Raw genomic sequence first — 20,697 nt, 5'->3', positions numbered from 1 at the left:
GCCTTACGTACTCTGCTGTCTGTCAGTCTCCCACCTCCCTCTCCTCTCCACCTCCCTCCTCCTCCCCCCCCCCCCCGGTCATCACCAGACAGACGTAGGCATCTGCCTCCCTCGCTTCCCAGGCCCGGTTTGCCTGTCTTAATATCCCACTCAGATCACAGTAGCGCCAGATGCCCGAGAGCTGGTGATGGAGCTGCTAATGAGCTTCCAGATGATGCGCCAAGGTGCCTGGCCATGAAGCGCTACAGGTCCGCTAACGATAATGCTGTGAATGTCATTATGGCCACCGTAAACATCAGAGCACCGGATGGGTCCGTTTTATAGCCTCTCGGTCCTCTCCTCTACATTTATGGGTTGCTGGAAGGTTGTGTGTGTGTTGGGGGGGGGGGGGGGTGGAGGATGATGGGTACGTGTGTTTGTGCTGAGTGTGTGTGTGTGTGTGTGAGTGTGTGTGTGTGTGTGTGTGTGTGTGTGTGTTGGGGGGGATGATGGGTACGTGTGTTTGTGCTGAGTGTGTGTGTGTGTGTGTGAGTGTGTGTGTGTGTGTGTGTGTGTGTGTGTGTGTGTGTGTTGGGGGGGGGATGATGGGTACGTGTGTTTGTGCTGACTGTGTGTGTGTGTGTGTGTGTGTGTGTGTGTGTTGGGGGGGGGGGGGGAGGATGATGGGTATGTGTGTTTGTGCTGAGTGTGTGTGTGTGTGTGTGTGTGTGTGTGTGTGTTGGGGGGGGGGGGGGTGATGGGTACGTGTGTTTGTGCTGAGTGTGTGTGTGTGTGTGTGTGTGTGTGTGTGTGTTGGGGGGGGGGGGGGGGCGGTGATGGGTACGTGTGTATGTGCTGAGTGGGAGGGGGGGGGCGGGTTAATCCTCCTGTCCTCTTCACTGGGTCATAAGTGATTCAGCTGCTTGGCCTTTCAGACATGTGACCTCAGCCTTGGCCCATGTTTCCTCACTCTGCTGGGGATTATAAAAGCCTGTTTGGCCTCTTGCCCAATCATGCCCCTCATGCCCCTGATGCCCCTGATGCCCCTCATGCCCCTCATGCCCCTCATGCCCCTCATGCCCCTGATGCCCCTGATGCCCCTCATGCCCCTCATGCCCCTCATGCCCCTCATGCCCCTGATGCCCCTGATGCCCCTCATGCCCCTCATGCCCCTCATGCCCCTCATGCCCCTGATGCCCCTCATGCCCCTCATGCCCCTCATGCCCCTCATGCCCCTGATGTCTCCCTGTTCGGCCTCATGCCCCTGATGTCTCCCTGTTCTGTCTCATGCCCCTGATGCCCCTGATGCCTCTGATGCCCCTGATGCCCCTGATGCCCCTCATGCCCCTGATGTCTCCCTGTTCGGCCTCATGCCCCTGATGTCTCCCTGTTCGGCCTCATGCCCCTGATGCCCCTGATGTCTCCCTGTTCGGCCTCATGCCCCTGATGTCTCCCTGTTCGGCCTCATGCCCCTGACGCCCCTGATGTCTCCCTGTTCGGTCTCATGCCCCTGATGTCTCCCTGTTCGGTCTCATGCCCCTGATGTCTCCCTGTTCGGTCTCATGCCCCTGACGTCTCCCTGACCACTGTGGGTTTGTCTAGTGCTGTAGAGGAAGAGGAAAAGAAACCTAAGAAGCCTTTAAAAAAAGATCACAGTTCGTTGTCTTAGTTTTAATAGATTACAAGTACAAAAAACTAAGACAAACACTGTTATCACTTGCTATTTTCAAATGAGCATCACAGTATTTACCGGAATGCTTCATTTAAAAAAAAAAGTTATTTTGCTCTGTTTGTTGGAGTACCTTGCTTTGGCAAATTACTTAAAATTAAAAAAGCTAAACAAAAAAGAAAACAAAAACAATGATAACACATTGTCATCAGTAACGGTTTTCAATGAGCATCATTGTATTTTTAAAACAGAGTGCTAGCAGGGCTAAGCCAGCCGAGACTAGCTGTGCTGTGTGCTGTGTGCTGTCACTCACACACTGGTACACTGCAGCATGACCATCAGGTCAGTGCATGTTCAAAATGGCAGCACTTGAAGTTCACTCACTTCCTACTCAAGACTCCCGACTTCTTCTCTCTCACGCATGACTGCATATGGGTCCAGCCTTGTGAAAAGCAAATGTGTGTGATGACATTGTGGCTTAGTTTCATCAGATGTTTCTCAGGGGTAGGTGGGAGGAGTCAGGATGCCGAGTTTGGCTGGCTCTGTTTTTTTTTTTTAGGACTCAGCAAGTAGATTTGCATATTATTCTGTCTAACCTCTAATGCCAGGTCAGTGGAAATTGTGTGTGTGTGTGTGTGTGTGTGTGTGTGTGTGAGTCGTTGTCGCTGACCTTATCTAAACATAATGACTTGTTTTTCCTCTATATTACAATGCTGCCGCAGATGGATTGTGCCTTAAGGGAATTGGCCTGTTGCATTTGTCCTGCTGTAAGGAGACATATTTACACGGAAGGAGATTCGTTTAAAATAGGCTTTTACACCTCTTCATGGCCTCCTAGTGGCTCTCACGCTGGCTCGGGAGTGGAACTCCTGCTCTGTTATCGTAGACAAGACAGATGAGCACCACTGTGTGAAGTCCCATAGTGAGCTCATGTTTGAGGAGCGGTTAATAAGACATGGCCTGGAAACGTCACGTCACGCCTGCTACGATACCCCGCCTCTGCTCGAGGCTGCGGCCTGATCCATTCCACACTCATTCACCCCTTATCTGGAATGGTTATGGCTTTCCTAAATAATACAGCTTCTTTGGACATGCCCAGAGAGTGAGAGAGAGAGAGAGAGAGAGAGAGATAAAAGAGAGAGAGAGAGAGAGAGAGAGATGGATGTTTACGATGAACACTGGAGTGAATGTTATTGCAGGCTGTTTCGTTCGATATTTAGGTTAAAAACATGGAATGGCATGGCATATCTCTCTCCTTTTTCCTCTTTCTCTAGCTCTCTGTCACACACACACACACATGCAACAAGCATAAACTGTAAGAGATTTTGTCTCTGGTCTGTCAGTATTTGAGTATAACACTGTGGATGAATACATTCAGAGTCCATCGTCAGTATAACCCATATTCAGTCTGCGAAGGACTGAAAAAGATCTGACATCCTCACAGACTTCAGCTGGCAACAGCAACCCATATCCATGCAAGCCCCCAGTGTTATGAGATTCATATTGGATGGATGATTTGAGGGTGCAAGTGTGAATGGAAGCCCTGTATTCACCATGAAAGGTTATTGATGATGTATGTGAGCGAGGCCGCTGACAGCTCGGAGAATGGAGAGAAATTTTATTTGCGGCTGAGTAGACTCCGTGCAGCCAGGCCTTATGAGGGCTGCGCGTGAGCGATGGATGCTCTGGATGGGCTCCCCATCTCAATGTCAAGAAACAGCATCAAGCAGCAGCATCAAGCAGCAGCAGCATCACCAGTGACTGGGTTCAAACTGGAGCAGGGAACTTAATGGGAGACAGGGCGCTGATTCAGCTTTACCTCACAGACATAAACACAGTGTGCTCAGTGCTTCAAGGATATATACTGTGTATATTCCCATAGGGGTTGGGGTCGGGGGGTAGTGGGTCTTTTGAAAAAAAAGAAGTTTGGGATGGCTTGAAATTAAACAAGCGCTCACTCTCAGAAGACAGAGTGCGAGTGTGTGCTGTGGGTGCAGGAGATTGATGTCAGCCTTGGGTGCGAACATTCGTCTTAGTCAATCATATCTGATCTATAGAAGGGGGAGAAGACAACTCTCTCTCTCTCTCTCTCGCTCTCTCTCTCTCTCTCTCTCTCTATCTCTATGGAAGGGGAAGAGGATGACTCTCTCTCTACCTGTCTCTCTCTCTCTGTATGGAAGGGGGAGAGGATGACTCTCTCTCTCTCTCTGTCTCTATCTCAATATGGAAGGGGAAAAGGATGACTCTCTCTCTCTCTCTATGGAAGGGGAAAAGGATGACTCTCTCTCTTTCTCTCTATATCTCTCTCTCTCTATGGAAGGGGAAGAGGATGACTCTCTCTCTCTCTGTCTCTATCTCTCTATGGAAGGGAGGAAGATGACTATCTCTTTGTCTGTCTCTCTCTACATGTCTCTCCTTGCTCTCTTTCAGTCTCTCTTTCTCCCTCTCTCCCACACCCTCTCTTTATTTGTCTATTCGTCTGTACACTTGCCTCTCATTATCCCTCTCTCTTCTTCAGTATCTCTCTGTCCCTCGCTCTTGCTGTCTGTCTCCGTGTGTGTAATTTATTGTGTGTCAGTGTGCAGGTTCACTGTTTTATACACAGCTACCCTGAAAGGACGAGCTTTGATGGAACCACTGACACATATGGATCAAGCTTTGATAGAACCACTGACACATATTGATCAAGCTTTGGTAGAACCACTGACACATATTGATCAAGCTTTGGTAGAACCACTGACACATATTGATCAAGCTTTGATAGAACCACTGACACGTATGGATCGGCACTCAGCTAAAGGAGTGTTTAGCCAAGAGAGGGATCCCAGTACAGCAGGCCGTCCACGCCACTTAAGCTTTAAGCTGACGACTAGACATCTGTCACATGACATACTGTAGATCCAGTATTTGAAAACACACCATATTCATCAACGTGTGGAGCATTCACTGGTTTGCACATGACACAGAAGGCCATGGTGATGATTAGGGCTCATTATAAAGCTGTGACCGACTTTGCATCTCTAAAATGAACTAATTAGCTAAACTAACTAACGAAAAATGATATGTCATTAGCAACCACTACTAGGGAATCTTTGTGCCGCATTTTTTATTTATTATGAACATGTCGAGTTCCAGGAGCTGCTCATATAATATAAAAGCTCAAGTTCAAACTTCTTTGGCAGGAACTTTCCTTGACAGTAGACTTCAGTACGGCCAAAGCCTGATATAATTGGTGTCCCAGGTACCTCTCCCTATGTTCCCCATGGCCATATCAGTTTGTACATCCACATATAATTGAAACTCTAACTAGGTGTCTGTTGACAACCTTTTCTGAACTGTGTAGGAGTCTATACAAACAGTTGCAGATTAGAAGAGAAGACAGTGATTGGCTGCACACACAGATTGTGTGGAGGCAACAGGCACTATGGTGAAGGTGAACGCCTGGCCTGTGGAAGCAGCCTACTGGGGGTCCTCGTTAAGTTTCCCTATCCAATTAAAGAATGTTTGAGTCTGCTGCAGCACATCACATCACATCCAGCCACAGCTGCAGCCCTGCTTGCCTCCACTGTGTGAGCAGATTATTTGCATGATCGTGGCGTGGCGTGGCGTGGCGTGGCGTGGCGTGGCGTAGCGTGGCGTAGCGTAGCAAAGAGCGGAGTGGATGGCTCAACAGAGAAAGGGTAAAATAAAAGAGCAACAATGACACTAATTATAAGGAGAGAGTGTGCAGCAGAGGGCACGCTGATTTCCACAACCACTACTCACCAGCTTGGAGATTGTTACCTGTAGGAGAAGAAAATAGCTGTGGAGTGGTATGGCCATTTATGTGTGCATGTGTGCATGTGTGCGCGTGTGTGTGTGTGTGTGTGTGTGTGTGTGTGTGTGTGTGAGTGTGTGTGTGTGTGTGTGTGTGTGTGTGTGTGTGTGTGTGTGTGTGTGAGAAGGTAAGGTAAGTGGGGTTGTGAATGGTCTCCTTTGAGGCTGCGGAGTGGTACGGCCATCCATTACTGGACGAGATCGTATCACCATGTGAATGTGAGCGCATGGTGTCACCGGGAACGTAAGGGCAGTGTGGAAGGCAGTCTGTGTGTGTGTGTGTGTGTGTGAGGAGGTGAAGAGGTGACTGAGGTAAGGCGAAATCCTGTGTGTGTGTGTGTGTGTGTGTGTGTGTGTGTGTGCGGAGAGCAGAGCTTTGGGAGCATCAGCATTCCTTTTCTATGCCACCTCCTCTATGTCTTTTCTTTTCTCTTTTGAACCTGGAGACTGAGAGTCAATCACCCTCTCAGAGCCAATGACATCACTAACCCAACAGTGACCCCCTGATGACCCCCTGATGACCCCCTGATGACCCTACCTCTCCTTGCACGTGCTAGTGTCAGCAGATCAGCTGTTAGGAGAGCGCTATGATTCTCTCTTTCTCTCTCTCTCTCTCTCTCTCTCTCTCTCTCTCTCTCTCTCTCATGTTCCCCTGTCATGCAGTACATGCCTTTTCCCCCAACCTCTCCGTCTTTCCTTCTTCTTCTCACTCTCTCTCTCTCTCTTCCCTACTCACTCCCCCCCCCTCTGTCTCTCTCTCTCTCTCTTCCCTACTTGCTCTCCCCCTCTCTATCCCCCTCTCTCTCTCTCCCCCTCTCTCTCTCTCTCTCTCTCTCTCTCTCTCTTCCCTACTCGCTCCTACCCCAGCCTTATTTTTCTTTCTCTTATCTTCCCGGTCCTCTCTCCCTTCTCTCTCGCTCTCCCCCACAGTCTCTTTTCTACCTCTCCATCTCCATGGTTCTGTCTATCCTTCGCACACCGCCTGGAAACCTGCAGACTAATAGTTTCCTGTTTCCCTGATGAAGCGCAGATGTTGCTGCATGTGTTTAACCACACCACGAGAAAGTAAAAATCACAAAATAAAAACATCCTCTCTAAGCAAAAAAAAAGAACAGGAAGTCAGGGCCGCCCAGGAAGCAGCCGAGTGAGTGTGGGAAAGAGAGGAAGTGCATAATGCAGCATCCTTCTCCATCCTTCTCCTCTCTTCTTCATGCGAAGCCTTGTGAGCGACAGTGCCAAAGACAAAAGTGGATTTGCTGCGGAATCCACATCTGTCATTCTTAGTCACATCCGAATGGGATCTGCGTGGCTCGTGTGTGTGTGTGTGTGTGTGTGTGTGTGTGTGTGTGTGTGTGTGACCGTTCGCTGGATCACTCATGGACTTTATATGGAAATGCGTTCTTTGCAGGGGCCCATCAATCCCCCATAAAGAAGAGGGTTTCTGGCGTGCCATTTAATGTCTTTCTCTCTGCCACCCGCGTTAATCTCTATCAATCCAGGCTTGATGTATCCGTCTTCTGCGTTTGGCATTGGTTTTGTATAGCACTGACAAATTTTTTTTTCCTAGGTTGAAAAAGGCAGTCAATTGAATGTAAGTAGGACAAGTCCGGGGTTTGCCAAGACCAGGAAAAGGCTCAATAAATAATTATTAATCTCTGAATCCTACTGCCGACTGACTGGAGTGGATAAACCGCACATGGTTTCATTTTCTAAGCTGCTACCAAGCAGTCAGTCACTCCTCTCTGGAGCCAATAATCTTTCTCTCTCTTCTTGGCCTTCCATGAGCAGCCTACCGTCTGCCCTTCAGAATGTCTGAGTGGAAGGTGGCACGGGTTCGGACGAGCGGGGCGGGGCGGGACAAAGTTGACTGAGATCAGGAGCTCAGTGCTTATGAGCTCTACAGAGCACAGGCAATGATGACAATGACGTCACGTGGTGTGCCTCTCTCAGAGCACGCAGAGCCAGAGCTCGACGGTCTGCAGCTCACCACTGAAATTAAACGTCGGTTGGATTTAACTTGATGTTGTGTTATCTCAGCACTTTGCAGACCTAGTGCATTATGCATGAAACGGCATGTACAGAAATAAACTGTGCCCCTTATTGATTCAATACGGGATGCAGCGTTTTGCTTTTCAATATGGGACTTAAAATACGGGTGGCAACCCTACACGTCATCTAGAGAATCATAATAGGGAATCAACAATGATTGGGTTTCACCCAAACTCCTGTTTTATCACTTACAGAACCAAGGAAAAACTGTACAAAAGCAAGTGTAACCTACTATACTGCTCTCTCAATGGCTCCAAAGTGTGTGTGTGTGTGTATGTGTGTGTGTGTGTGTGTGTGTGTGTGTTTGTGTCTGTGTAGGTGTGTGTGTGTGTGCGTGTGTGTGTGTCTGTGTGTGTGTGTGTGTGTGTGTGTGTGTGTGTGTGTGCCAGGCCAGTGTGTGTGTGACAGCAGGGCATGCAGCAGGGCATGTGTTAGAAGCACACACACACACACCCCCACAAACAAAACACACACTTTCCACTCCCAACACTGTTCTGATGGACCCTACTACTGATGCTATGGTTGAGACATTGAAAACAAAAACTATTTTCCGAAGCCATCTCAAAATCTTGGGATTTTTTTCACATGCCTGAAAAAACCTTCCCTTTCAAAGATTAATAGGTTTTCAAGGGCATATCTCTGACACAAAGCCAAAGCACTTCCCTCTGTTAGCATGGGTGGAAAATCCATGTGCCTTGTGCCTTGTGCCATGCCTGGATGATAGTGTGTCAGACAAGGGACAGACACACACATGTCAGCAACATGAGGAGATGCTCCACTTAACCCTCTCTCTTTGTGTCCTCTTCCTCTTCCTCTTCCTCTTTCTGTTCTTTGTTTCATTGTAGATATCTACTGGGCGACTGGCAGTGCAATTGTCCACTTTCGCTAATTCTGCGGATACTGGAGGGAAATCTCTGACTCTCTGATTCCGAGGATACGATTATTTTCCATCAAGGGCCTGGAAGGTAGGTTTCTTATATGTTGTAGTGACTTGGGGGTCGAGTTTTAGATGGCACAAGTCAAGGTGTTCCATTTACACGTCATGCTATGTGGAAGCTGAAGTTCTTTGTATGATGAGATAAATGGGGTGGGAATTGGGACTGGTCACGATGATAGCAGTTGTAAATGGAATCTGCGATAGATAAAATGGACGTGAACGCGTTGACTGGCAAAGGTCAAAAGTTAAATTAGGTCTCTGTCTGTCTGTCTCAATCTTTTTCACACTCTCTCTCTCTCTCTCTCTGCCTCTTTTTCTCATTTCTCTCTCCGGCTCTCTGGCTCCGTGCCTTTCTTTCTGTCTGGTGATTTTGAGTGTTGGGGTGACATTTCTGCAGCCAAAGGGCACATGTGGAATGGAATGACTCTAACAGAGTCAAACATGTCATCTCAACAAGTTTAAATGCCTTGACTCAAATGCCAGCCCTCTAACAGAGTGAGGCGACCGCCGAATTGGACATCTTTGCCTGGTCTGGTGTCTTATTTTCAATCTGCACGTTGCATGCGTTGGCATGTGTGTGTGTGTGTGTGTGTGCGTTGGCATGTGTGTGTGTGTGTGTGTGTGCGTTGGCATGTGTGTGTGTGTGTGTGTGTGTGTTGGCATGTGTGTGTGTGTGTGTGTGTGTGTGTGTGTGTGTGCGTTGGCATGTGTGTGTGTGTGTGTTGGGGTGTGTGTGTGTGTGTGTCAAGAGATAACCAGAGACTTCAGCGGTGAATGCATCACAGCGGACTGCGTCCAATGTCTCCCCGAAAGCAATATGTTGTTTCTGAAGCAGCACAATGAAAAGCACGGGTCAGGAACAGTGGATCTCTCCACAATCCGGCAAAATAAAATGAGGGCTCGGATTGTGCCATTCCACTTCCCATCCTCCATCTGATGTCTTCCTCCGCTGCCTTGCCCTCGTCAACTCAACACAGGTTCAGGGCCTGAATGAAGCTGTTCTCACGGACCCTCATCTCATCCCCTCCGCAGATACTCACCCGCAGGACTGCTACTTCATGCAGCCTGCCCCACATCCCTCTCCCTCTCTCTGCTGCAGGACTATATCGCACAGTGAAAAAGGGGAGGTTGTGAGTATACTGATATGTGTATTGGGCTTTAATGCAGGACTGAGGCCTAGTATGCTCCAGGGGCTCAATACTTTAATGAACAGCAACTTAGATTCCTGTAGCTCCAACACGATTCACACCTATATATTCATGACCTTGGGGTAAGTCGTTACGTAATTCAATGCCTTTACTACACATATAGAAATAATATATGGAACAGAAAGCAAGCCTTTCCTGATGACTAAGTTCCTGAGACAACACAGCCTATTTTATGAACAATTGCTTAATGAAGAAGTTGCCTTTGCTGTTAATCTCAAGCCCCCTGCATGGACTAATGTAGGCCTTGCGATTTCATCCTCTATCAAACATGATTGTTGTCTTTGGAAAAGAAATATAAAAATAAAAATGCCCTGTGGCTGTTCTTTATGGAGGCCCTGTGTGAGAACGACCAGGCACGCCATGGTCACGTGTTGACATGTGTTTGTGTGTGTGTTGATCGCATTGTCAGCACCTTGTGCTGCAAAGGGCAAGGCAACAGCCTTGTGGTGGCAGAGCCGTCCTTTCATCAGAACTTATGGCTCGGGGGGAGAAAAGCGATCAACCAGGAACAAGATGAAGGTCGATGGCCAGCTATTGATATAGGCTATGGCGATCACACCACAGAGCTAGTGTGAGGGCAAGCAAAGGGCACAGGATGGTATCTTTAGATGGGTACATCACCCAGTTGAGGCGGTAGGAGGGGGACATGGGGGCTGCTCTAGGCTTCTAACGACCTCACTGACAACACACACACACACACACACACACACACACACACACACACACAAAGCTGACGTGGGATGGAAGTACTGACGTGGTATGAGAATAATGACTCACAGTGATTAATGGAGATGGATATTGGCTGTTTTCGGTTGCGGATTTCCCCTGAAGTTTGGCTAGAGGTTCCGTCCAACAAGCATGAAAGGCCTGCTTAGGATCTGCATAACAACCTCCCTCGTCTCCCCCACGCTGCCGGTTGGCTTCATCTTCTGAAATATGAGATGAAGACGATTGCTGGGTTTTTACGGGAGCCACTACAGAGCAATTATGTGTGCATCTGCTGCCCTCATTTCTTTTTCATTATGGGGACAGTCTGCTGTTTATTACTGCAGAGGATGTGACCATTTAAATACACATCTGTCTGTGAGTCATTATGGGCCAAAACAGGCAGAGAAACACTTTGATCCTCCGTCCACGCCTCACCTAACATGCGCTGCACAGGACGTCGGGAGCACCCGCCTAACATGCTCTGCACAGGACGTCGGGAGCACAGTGACATTTCCCGGTGGCCCGAGGATCGGTTTGGTGTGCCGTGAACTGTCAGCTTGACCGGCGATAACATAGCAAGCAGGAATGAGTTGACAGACCACTCAGATTCCATGCATCAGGCGCAACTGCAACTGCAGTGTCCCCAGCACGTGTGTGCACGTGCCAAAAAATGACGACATCATGTCTCTCGGCGACGCACATAGCAACCATCTACCTACTTCTCTACCGATAACGTTTTATACAGGCCTAAGTCACCCGGCTAAAATGGACGGTCAGAAGAAAAGGAAAAGTGGATCGAAGATGAAGAGAATAAAAAAAGAGACAGGCGCTTGCCACAGATGCAGCTAAATTCTGCAAAAATAAGTGCCAAAAAAAACACTAGCTTAAGCACACATGCACACACACACACTCCATAGCCCACCCAGCATGGATGGCTAGGTAGCTAATCATAGAGTGAAACAGCGGCGGAAGGCTACACAGTTTGCACGTCTTATGTCTTTGTGGAGGAATTATATCAGAGTAATGATTGCAACATAGTGGTCATATGACTGTCATATGACTGTCATATGACTGACATATGACTGCTTCACTATAATGAATTATAATATGTTTTAACAAGGTTACACACTGCTAAACTAAAGTTGCATATGACCCAGGGTGTGGCTGGGTTTCAGTAAGCTGGTCACAAAGGCCTTTCGTCAGGCGGAGTGGCGACTACGAGATGAGAGGAGAACTTCCGTCTGTTCATACCTTTCAAATCTGTCCATGTGTCGCCACCCGACAGCCAGCTTTGAGCGCGTGCCGGCAAGACTGACGCTTCACAGAGTTGAGATCTTCAAGATCTTTTTTTTTCTCTCTTTGTCTTTCGCTCTGCCTCTTTCTTTCTCTCTCTCTCTCTCTCTCTCTCTCTCTCTATCACTCACTAAAGAAGAAGCAAGACAGAGAGAGGGGAATGACGGAAAGTTGATTCTTTTTCTTCTCATTCGTCACTGAAGCCTTTTGAAAAGCAGGCTGTCTGGCCGCGGCCGCTGGATGAGAAAGGCTTGGCCACAAAAGGCATGGCCCTCCTGGTGACTGCAGTCATGCGGTAAACCTCTCCTGTATGGCCACTGGAGAAAGTCATATAAAGGCTCATTGACACAGCTCAAATCAATATTCATTTTGGTCACCTTAGTCTACTTTTCTCCTTTATGTTCCTGTGTGTCAGAGAAGGCATCTGTGATTAGGCCTTAGCGGGGGGTTTTTTTTGTGTGAAAAAACAGAGATATACCAGAGAAGCTGACTGGCTCTGAAAAAAAAAGAAATAAAACCCTGTAGTTCAAAAGTGTCCACTTGAGTGAGGAAATGTCCAGGAGATGCTTCACCTTTCTTCTGATTGTATCAGCTCTTGCCAAACTAGCAAGAACTCTCTCTCTTTCTCTCTCTCTCTCTCTCTCTCTCTCTCTCTCTCTCTTTTATGTCAGATAATGGAAAAGGTTTTTAAGAACCGAGGCTTTAGAAAAAGGTCTCCTCCTCTTCACGGCCCTGAGTGCTGTTGAAGCTCCACTGGGCTGCTCTGACTTCAGGACCCTGGACAGCGCCCAGGTTCATCTCTTTGAGGCTCCATCCATCCAGGGACTTGTCCTTTCTGCAGTGCCCTTTATTTCACTTGCACAGTAGATGGTGATCACAGTCAGTCAGCTGGAACGGCCTTTTGATTTCATATGCCAGTAGTTCCCGTCTTAGTCAGTAAATGGATAAAGGGGCTGATGCGCTCAAAGCTGCGGCCGCCACCTCTGTCTGTGCCTCTGTGATGGCATGAAGTTGTTGAGAGACACACACACATACACACACACACACACACACACACACACACACACACACACAAAGACACACACACACAAAGACACATACATCTAAATTTGACTCAGAGGATTTTGATATTCTTGCTTTTACTTCCTTCATTGCAATCTGTCTACCTCTATCACATTTTCTTTCTCTCCCCCTTTTTTATGTTCCTTTCCCCATCTCACAAATTCAAATTCACATTTGGCATGACAAACCTGTTCTGCACTGCTACATCGTTTCTGACAACATATTGGTGAGTAAATCAAAAGGCAAAAGTAAGCTTTAAGCTTCACATATATATAAACCACACACTTCTATCTATCTCTCTTTCTCTCTCGCTTATGTGACCCCCACCCCACAGTCACAGTACCACACGCGGAGAGGTCCTCTTCAGGCACGGGAATAGGTGCCCTCTGCGCTGTATTTGGTGTAAACGCAGTGCAGGAGTGGTGTTCAACAGCCCACATTACATAAGTGTCTCATTGTTGTGAACAGGGGTGCTTGAGTTTTATTTATGTAACGGCCTCCACGCCTTTGTGCAGGAGAGGGATGGGCTCTCCGGACCCCTTGGCACGGCTCCACGGAACAGAAAATCTGTTTTTGGATGCAGCTCTTCGCCAGCCCAAGAACACACACCCTGGGCCAGTGGAAGGCCCTTATGAGAACATGGCTGCACCTGAGGAGATTGTTAATATGAATGCCACATTGACAGATGGATAAGCCACCTAAATAATGTTGCATGATCATATGTAGATCATTGGAAGTCTTAAAATGCACTGCTACTGGCATTCTGATGATCAGGATCTATCAGGCTCAGGTTAACAGTGTGTAGCATACGCTGCCATTTTAAAGCAGGCAGTCAGACACCAGGAACTGATGACTGATAGTGGACAGTGAGTATTCATTCAGATTTCTTGCCTGCAGGACAATGGGAACAATGCTAAACCAGCAGGATTTCAGAGCCAACTAGAGAGAAAATTACACACCAACCATGTTTCTATCCAGCATGCTAATTATACCCTAGTAATCAGGTAGTTAACACTGCGGAGAAGAAACGATGGCACTTAACTTTACAGAGCGATAACAAGATCTTACTATTTTATCACAGACTTGTTACCACAGTAAATGGTGGATTATTGTTTGGAAACAACTAGGAAACTAATAAGTAATTTGTGGGTTGCTATGAGTTGTTACCATGATTTTACACTAATTACCACGATGCTACCCACGTATTAACGATCTGGAACGAAAAGCGCTACCAGATAAGCAGGAAATGAGGTGTCGAGGCTTCGGCTTGTTTTATTTTTATTTTTAAGTCTCATTCACAAAAGCCAAATTGATCAACAGGAGGAACAGCACAGCAGGATACCAAGCTGTTTCCCACAGTAAGAGATTGATTGCTATTTTTTCCCCAAAAAATTCTAAATCATTGACAAAATAACAAGGACAGAAATGATCAGTAGTCATTAAGAGACCAGTGCTTTTGATCCACTATTGTCAGGACTGCCTGGAGGCTCCAGAGCTCTGCTTTCAGGACAGCTCATGCCTCCGTTAGACAAGCTGAGCTCTCCTTCTCGTCTACTCTCTCTGTTCTCAGGACAGCTCATGCCTCCGATAGACAAGCTGAGCTCTCCTTCTCGTGTACTCTGTCTCTGCACACAGCACAAACCAATTACGACCATCTGCATTCGTGTAAAACAAACCATAGTGCATTTTCACCTTGCAAGTAAACTGTGTGTGTGTGGGAGGGGTCAATGGGAACAGAGAAAGCTTGTGTGTAACCTCGCCATCTCATATTTACATACATACAAGTCATTAAGATCCACACCGGTATTTTTAAATTGGAATAAACACAAGGACAACAGATGATCGTCACCCACTGTCGCTCCCACACAGGCACCTTCAAGTGCCGTTGGTTGAAACTGCCAAATGACTGAATGTCAGTCGAAGAGTAAATGCATGCGTGTTGTGAACTCTATAACAAATGTTTGTTATTATGAAGTCAGATGAAAGGGTCATGTTTAAAGGTATATAAGTGCAGAGCAATCCACTGTTCCACTGTTCCACTGTCAGGACCAGAATCCTTGGATTGTAAAGCCCAGATGGCCTTCTAGTAACAATTACTGTGCAGGATTTGGGTGTGGGTCAGTTGTTTACAGATTATGTCTCTAAAAATATTCCAGAGATGCATTGTTCCACTAGGTTGACTTGTCTCACACCCCTGCTGATGTTCCTATCTCTACCCTCTGTCTCTGGTTCTCCCCCTCTGCAGTCCACACAAGGGTTAAACTCAGAGCAGGGAAGTTGAATGAAAGGTACTAAGTATGGTAATGAATTACAAGATGATTTCCTTGTCGTGTTTGGGTTCATTTGAATGGTGTCAGTCAGTGACAAACCCCTCCATGTGTCCTCTCTGTGTGATCCCTATCAGTGTAAACAACCAATTCCATGTGATTCATTTTTATACCAGATGTAGGACTAAATGAACTGGGTATTGAAGGGGAAGAACACTTTGAGTATTCTGTAGGCAGAGACTCCCTTGCACCTGACACATAAATTGGGATGCTTTGATCCACCGTGGCCTCTCAAGAAATGATTAACAAGAGAAGTATTACTCGGTAATGGTCTTTCCACAACTAATGACTAGGATTGGATTCAAACCAAAAAGTCTTGAAGTACCTGGCTAATCACCTGGGTTGGACACGCTGCAGCAGAACTGTTACATCGTATTATACAGCAGTGGATTGCCATCCAGCCTCTGCACTGGACCGAATGGTTATCCATGCTGGCCGTGGCAGCACTGTAGCCTCTGAGTTATTCTCCAGAACTAGTAACAGGTTGTGTCTGTTGAATATGCTAAAATCTAGAAAACGGCCGCGGCAATATCCTGAGGGACACTATTCAACACTATTCCTAGAAGATACCAGTTAATAAAATGTAAGAGGGGTATTTGTCATAACATATTGTTGGCAGAAATGCATGATGATAATGACAGGACAAAGGGTCCCCTAATACACATTCAGTCTGGTTTCTCAAGGTTTTTTTGCAGGTTGCCTTTAAAAAGATTGCGATGAAGACCTTTAGAAAAATGTACTGAAATGTGTTGCCATGACAGCAGGAGACACAGAATGCGACCTCTGAACCCAAATGTGAAGAAAAGCTGCAACACACATGAATGGTGAGAGTTGAGGACGAACAAAACTAACTAGAATACACTTAACAGCAATACTAAACAACCAATTGCTGGTCAAATTAGATATGGCATAGTAGCCTGCAACTAGCCTATTTACTTAAGTTTATAGCCTACTTTAAACGTATATAATATGATAAAGACCTACTGCTTAGCCTATATATTAAAGGGGATATCCACTGATAAGCGCCTCTGAATACAAAGCGGAGGACGTATATATAGTGTTACCAGGAAGTTACTGCAGCTTCACACCTCAAAAACAGAAACCATTAAAGTCCCATGAGCCGTTAATATTCGTTTATGATACACAACATCCCATTTAAGACACAGACCATGTGCTAATCTTTTATATTCCATGTTAATGTTGCCCCAAGGAAATTGCCATCCATTTTTAAATCGCCATTTCAAACAGATATCACATGACAGGTTTAATGTGGCGCTGGCTCTGCCTGCATCGACTGCCAGGCTGGGAGTGATTAGATTAGCAAATGCATTATGCTCCATTCACTTTCACTTTCACTTTCAAAGGCCCTAAATATGTTGTTATTGGAATATTATTGCAGTAGCTATCTCTGTGATTCAATTATTGATTTTCCACAACCATTAACCAGGCTTCAAAATCACTTATTTATACTTGGTATTTATTCCATTTAGAACATTGTGATCCATTGAAGAAACAGATTTGTGTTCTTCTGTGCTTTCCTACACCAGAGTAATTCCCTGTTTTTAAAAATAAAACCGTTACAGAAACGGAGTGGAGTATTCCAGTTATGGCAGACTGTACTTTGGTGATTAAGCCCAGCAGGTACAGCAGTCCGTTGAGTAGCATTGCAGGTTAATAGCGTACAAATTGAATGAGCATCCTGTCTTACAACTTCCAAGACTCTTGCTTCTCGTGTGCTCAGGGAACAAATCTCAAGGCTAGCGACGAAGCGCACACACTGTATTTCAACACGACACTAAAAGCAGCACAGCACAAAAGCCTCGCCTAGTGAGAGCACAATCTGTGCGAATCCCGTGCACGCCGCGTACTGCATGCATTTATACATTGCTATGCAGTGTTTCCATATTTATGACTAACACAAAATGGCCGCCTGCCCTTTCCCATGGGTTGTGCATGCATCGCCTGGGGACTCCTCTGCTCTGACCCTGCTTTTCACAGAGACATTATAGTGCCTCTGAAGCCGAAAACTGGAGCAGAGTGGACTTGTGTTGTTTTTTTTCTTTGGTTTGTTGATGGGTGCGATTTGAACACATAATCATGTATTTCCCTCCTCAGTGCCTGAGGTCTTTTTCTCTCTCATGCTCTTCATCTCCTCTCGTTTCTATTAGAAGGAACACAGAACTCCACTTCTCCACATACTAGGAGACAGAGGCTGAAATCAGCCACACACTTACACACACACACCCATACACACACATACACACACACACACACACACACACACACACACACACACCCTTACACACACACACACACATTCTTTACACTTATAAGCCCAGCACTGCTAAAAGATTGTGCCCATGCTGTGCTCCTTAACATATATTCTAGTGGACTGAATCCAGCACATTGCTTGTATTATTCATTTCCTGTTAATCGTTCTTTTTGTTCATAAGAGACCAATCAAAGATTGCATGAGTCACCATCTTGTTCCCTGGCATGGAGGGATCACGTAATCTTAAATTAATATAGCATATATATAACACTGACCAGTCCACTTGTAGGCACTTTAAGAACTCCCTGCTGATATTTGCTTTTTCGCTCACCAAACGTCAAACGTCAAACGTGACCAAGCTCTTTTGGAGAGAATAACTAATGGAATGATAACCATCGCCAGGTTCTGGCCCACTGTGCCGACTTCAATCACTTCGCTCTCCCCTACTCCCCTTCCCCGCTGTCACCAGTGATGAATTAAAGCATTTAGATGTGCTGGATTGCACTGTAGACCTATTGTGCAGCACAAAGCCCCCCTTTCAGCACCTATTAAAACTCCCTCCTTCCTGACCCCTGAGGACTCGGAGGTTAATGGGTTGCATCACAGCAGGCACAAATAGACGGAGCAAAACCTACTCACCGCGAGTAACGAAACATTGTTCAACTTCTCCTGTCGTGGGAGCGTCGCTCTGTCTTTTTTGTTGTTGTTGTTGTTGTTGTTGTTGTTGTTTTCACTGCCTACCCCTTTGGTGCGGAGCTTATATCTTAAAGCGCTCGCTCGATAACTCAATTCAGTGTCCTTATCAGGGCAGTAAGCGGAGAGATTTAACACAGGGTGGGGCTGTGTTCTTGCCTCCGCCAGTGAGGGGTTCCTTGGAGCGTAGAAATATGGAGGGGGCCTATCTGCGATATCTGCTCCAGATGTCTGCCGCTGAGGAGTTTATGGCTGGCACAGCAAATGGGGAGGGCAGAAAAGAGAAGATCGTATGGTTACCTATCAAAGAAAAGGTCTATTGGGACAGATGTTGTTGACAGGTGGCTGTGCTTTTTTTACTGCGTTGTTTGAAAAAGTATAGATGTAAAATGTGTACAAATAGTACTGCATGAAATCCCACAATGCATTTTGAATTAATTTTCCCATCACTCATATCTGCTGTCATGAAGGAGCTCATATATCTTTTATCTTACTTGGCCTCTGTGACGATTGACTTACAACATTGATAGTGCTTCCTGAATATGGCCTTTGCCTCCTCCCCTGGAGCTTTTAGAGATAAATCTAAAGCCGATTTACAGAGCTGCAGTATATCTCCGAGCTATGCTAGACTCGGAGAGGTGAGTAGTTAAGTAAGATTGAGCACATCCTGCAGTGGGGCATGGATCGCCCCGCGAAGCGGGCCGCATTGTCCACTAAACAGACGTTTAAAGTGCGGATCACGGGATTTACCTCACACATTTCCATGCATTTTTCATTAACGGCCATCCTGTGATCCATAAGTCAGCCGGTCTCCAGTTTCCTCTCAGCCCCTGGTGGGGATGAGGGTGAGGATCAAAGGGAGGGTTGCAGGTCCCTCTGCCTAAAACCCCTCGATTTTGGATGAGTCAGCAGCATGGCCGTCAGGGCCCGTGGAGAAGAGCCAATTTATACTCCATTCGCTGCTCGGCTTGTGAGGCCCGCAGAATGCAGAGAAGGGAGATTGGTCCCATCTGTAATCGAGGCTGTCTCATACTTTACTTTGCCCTAGAAAGCCCCCATAAATTTCTGTCCAGCCTGCATGTAAACTAACTGAGATGAGTGACCCTTCACTGAGATCAAGGCAGTACCCTCACAAACACTGCTGCCTTGTCAAGAAAGGAGAGAAATAGCATCTCTCTCCATATACTACTGAAATGATGGCTTCTGACTGAACACCTGGACAGCACTGACGAACATCCCTGCATATAAACCGCACATTAACAAATTCCTGCAAACGAGTACTACTCACTGAGAATTCTTTCTACACCACTACCTGATATTGTAAAAGCCCACTGGCAAGGCTTTTTTTTTTTCCTGAGAAGGCCAAGGCTAAAAAGAGCTTCTAGTGGCTCTAATGCAAAACATACAATAAATACATATACAAATGAATAACAACCAAAAAAAATCGATGTACATCTCAGAACCTCCACACATTATGTAGAGTCATAATCCCAGAAGCATTTGCTTAGAAATGGTTGAAGACACGCCAGTGGGAATGAAAGCTACCGGTGTATATACTGAATAGATACTGTACTGTATTGCCATCACAGATGGTTTGACACAATAGAGAGTGTTCTTTCATATTTATCCTTCCCAGTTGCACACAAAAAGACGAATGTATATAAGCAGTGACGGAACATCAGTATGATTGGGCCTCGTATGCATGTTCAAACGTGAAACGCTCATAGTGTATGTGTGTTTGTATTTGTGACGACCTTTAAGACATATTCATAAGAGGGCTTCAGGAGCAAGCGAATCTGTTGGTACCAGCATGTACTGAATAGTTACTCAACCCGCAAGAAGACAAAAGCATAACCAAAAACAGCCTTGTTTGTGGTGATCCATGCAGACATTTGATATTTTTTCTAAAATGTCTGCTTTCCTAGTGTTGTTGTATCTTTTTTTCTGTACCTTTTCTGTTCACAAATGTCTCTGTCAGGCACCATCTCTCTATTTCTATATGTGAGAGACATTTCATAAATCCTTCCTACTGCACTCAACACATTGAGTGTAGTCGCCCCCCAATCTGCCTGGCCGTTAGTGTGTCTAAGAATATGTCCTCTGCTGTTTCCCCTCTACAGAATTGTACATTTATTTGTTGTCATGACATGATTTAAGGCTATGTGTTGTTTGTGTGAATGTTACACCCCTGACTGCCTTGGAGCCAAAATCTCCACTGTGTATTTGTGTCTCGCTCCTGATGATCCGAGTTGACCGCTACCCAACCGAAACACGAACATTTTCCGGACACATAAAGTCAGAACAGGCTGCCAGCCTTGAGTCGTGCCAATTAACTGACATTGCTTCGTCTCATCTCAGCATTTTGCTGTATAATACAACAGCCTTGACGCTCTCCTTTTTTCTGTTTGCGGTACCTGACTTTTTCACGTTCTGCTCCAGTCTTTTCGGATGAAAATTCATCAAGAGAAAATGTCATGAAAGTTTGCAAAGCTGCTAGTGTTAAGATACACCAACACAAGGTTATGTGAGATTGGTGTATACTTTACGAGCCCGGTGAGTTGAAACTCTGCCCTTGAGGTGATGTAGTCAGGTGCGGACACATGCACTTGTAAGCGGCATAGCCACTGTGCTTGTCTCCTGTGGCCGTAGTCTGTGGCAGGTGAGCCGGTGACAGGATGATGTCC

General features: G+C 46.3%; 1 protein-coding gene across 1 annotated transcript in view; it reads left to right on the top strand.

Moving 5' to 3' along the window:
• Positions 1-20,697, top strand: part of lingo2 (leucine rich repeat and Ig domain containing 2) — a 260,684-nt gene that overhangs the window by 84,082 nt on the left and 155,905 nt on the right. Inside the window, exon 3 of the mRNA XM_012837324.3 lies at positions 8,359-8,478. The gene's annotated coding sequence lies outside the window, so the exon portion shown is untranslated. The remainder of the gene's footprint in view (positions 1-8,358; positions 8,479-20,697) is intronic.

This window comes from Clupea harengus, chromosome 6 (genome assembly GCF_900700415.2).
Source record: "Clupea harengus chromosome 6, Ch_v2.0.2, whole genome shotgun sequence".
In the NCBI taxonomy this organism is placed as follows: domain Eukaryota; kingdom Metazoa; phylum Chordata; class Actinopteri; order Clupeiformes; family Clupeidae; genus Clupea; species Clupea harengus.
Note: the sequence above shows the minus strand (reverse complement) of the source record. Positions and strands in the feature narration are given on the sequence as shown.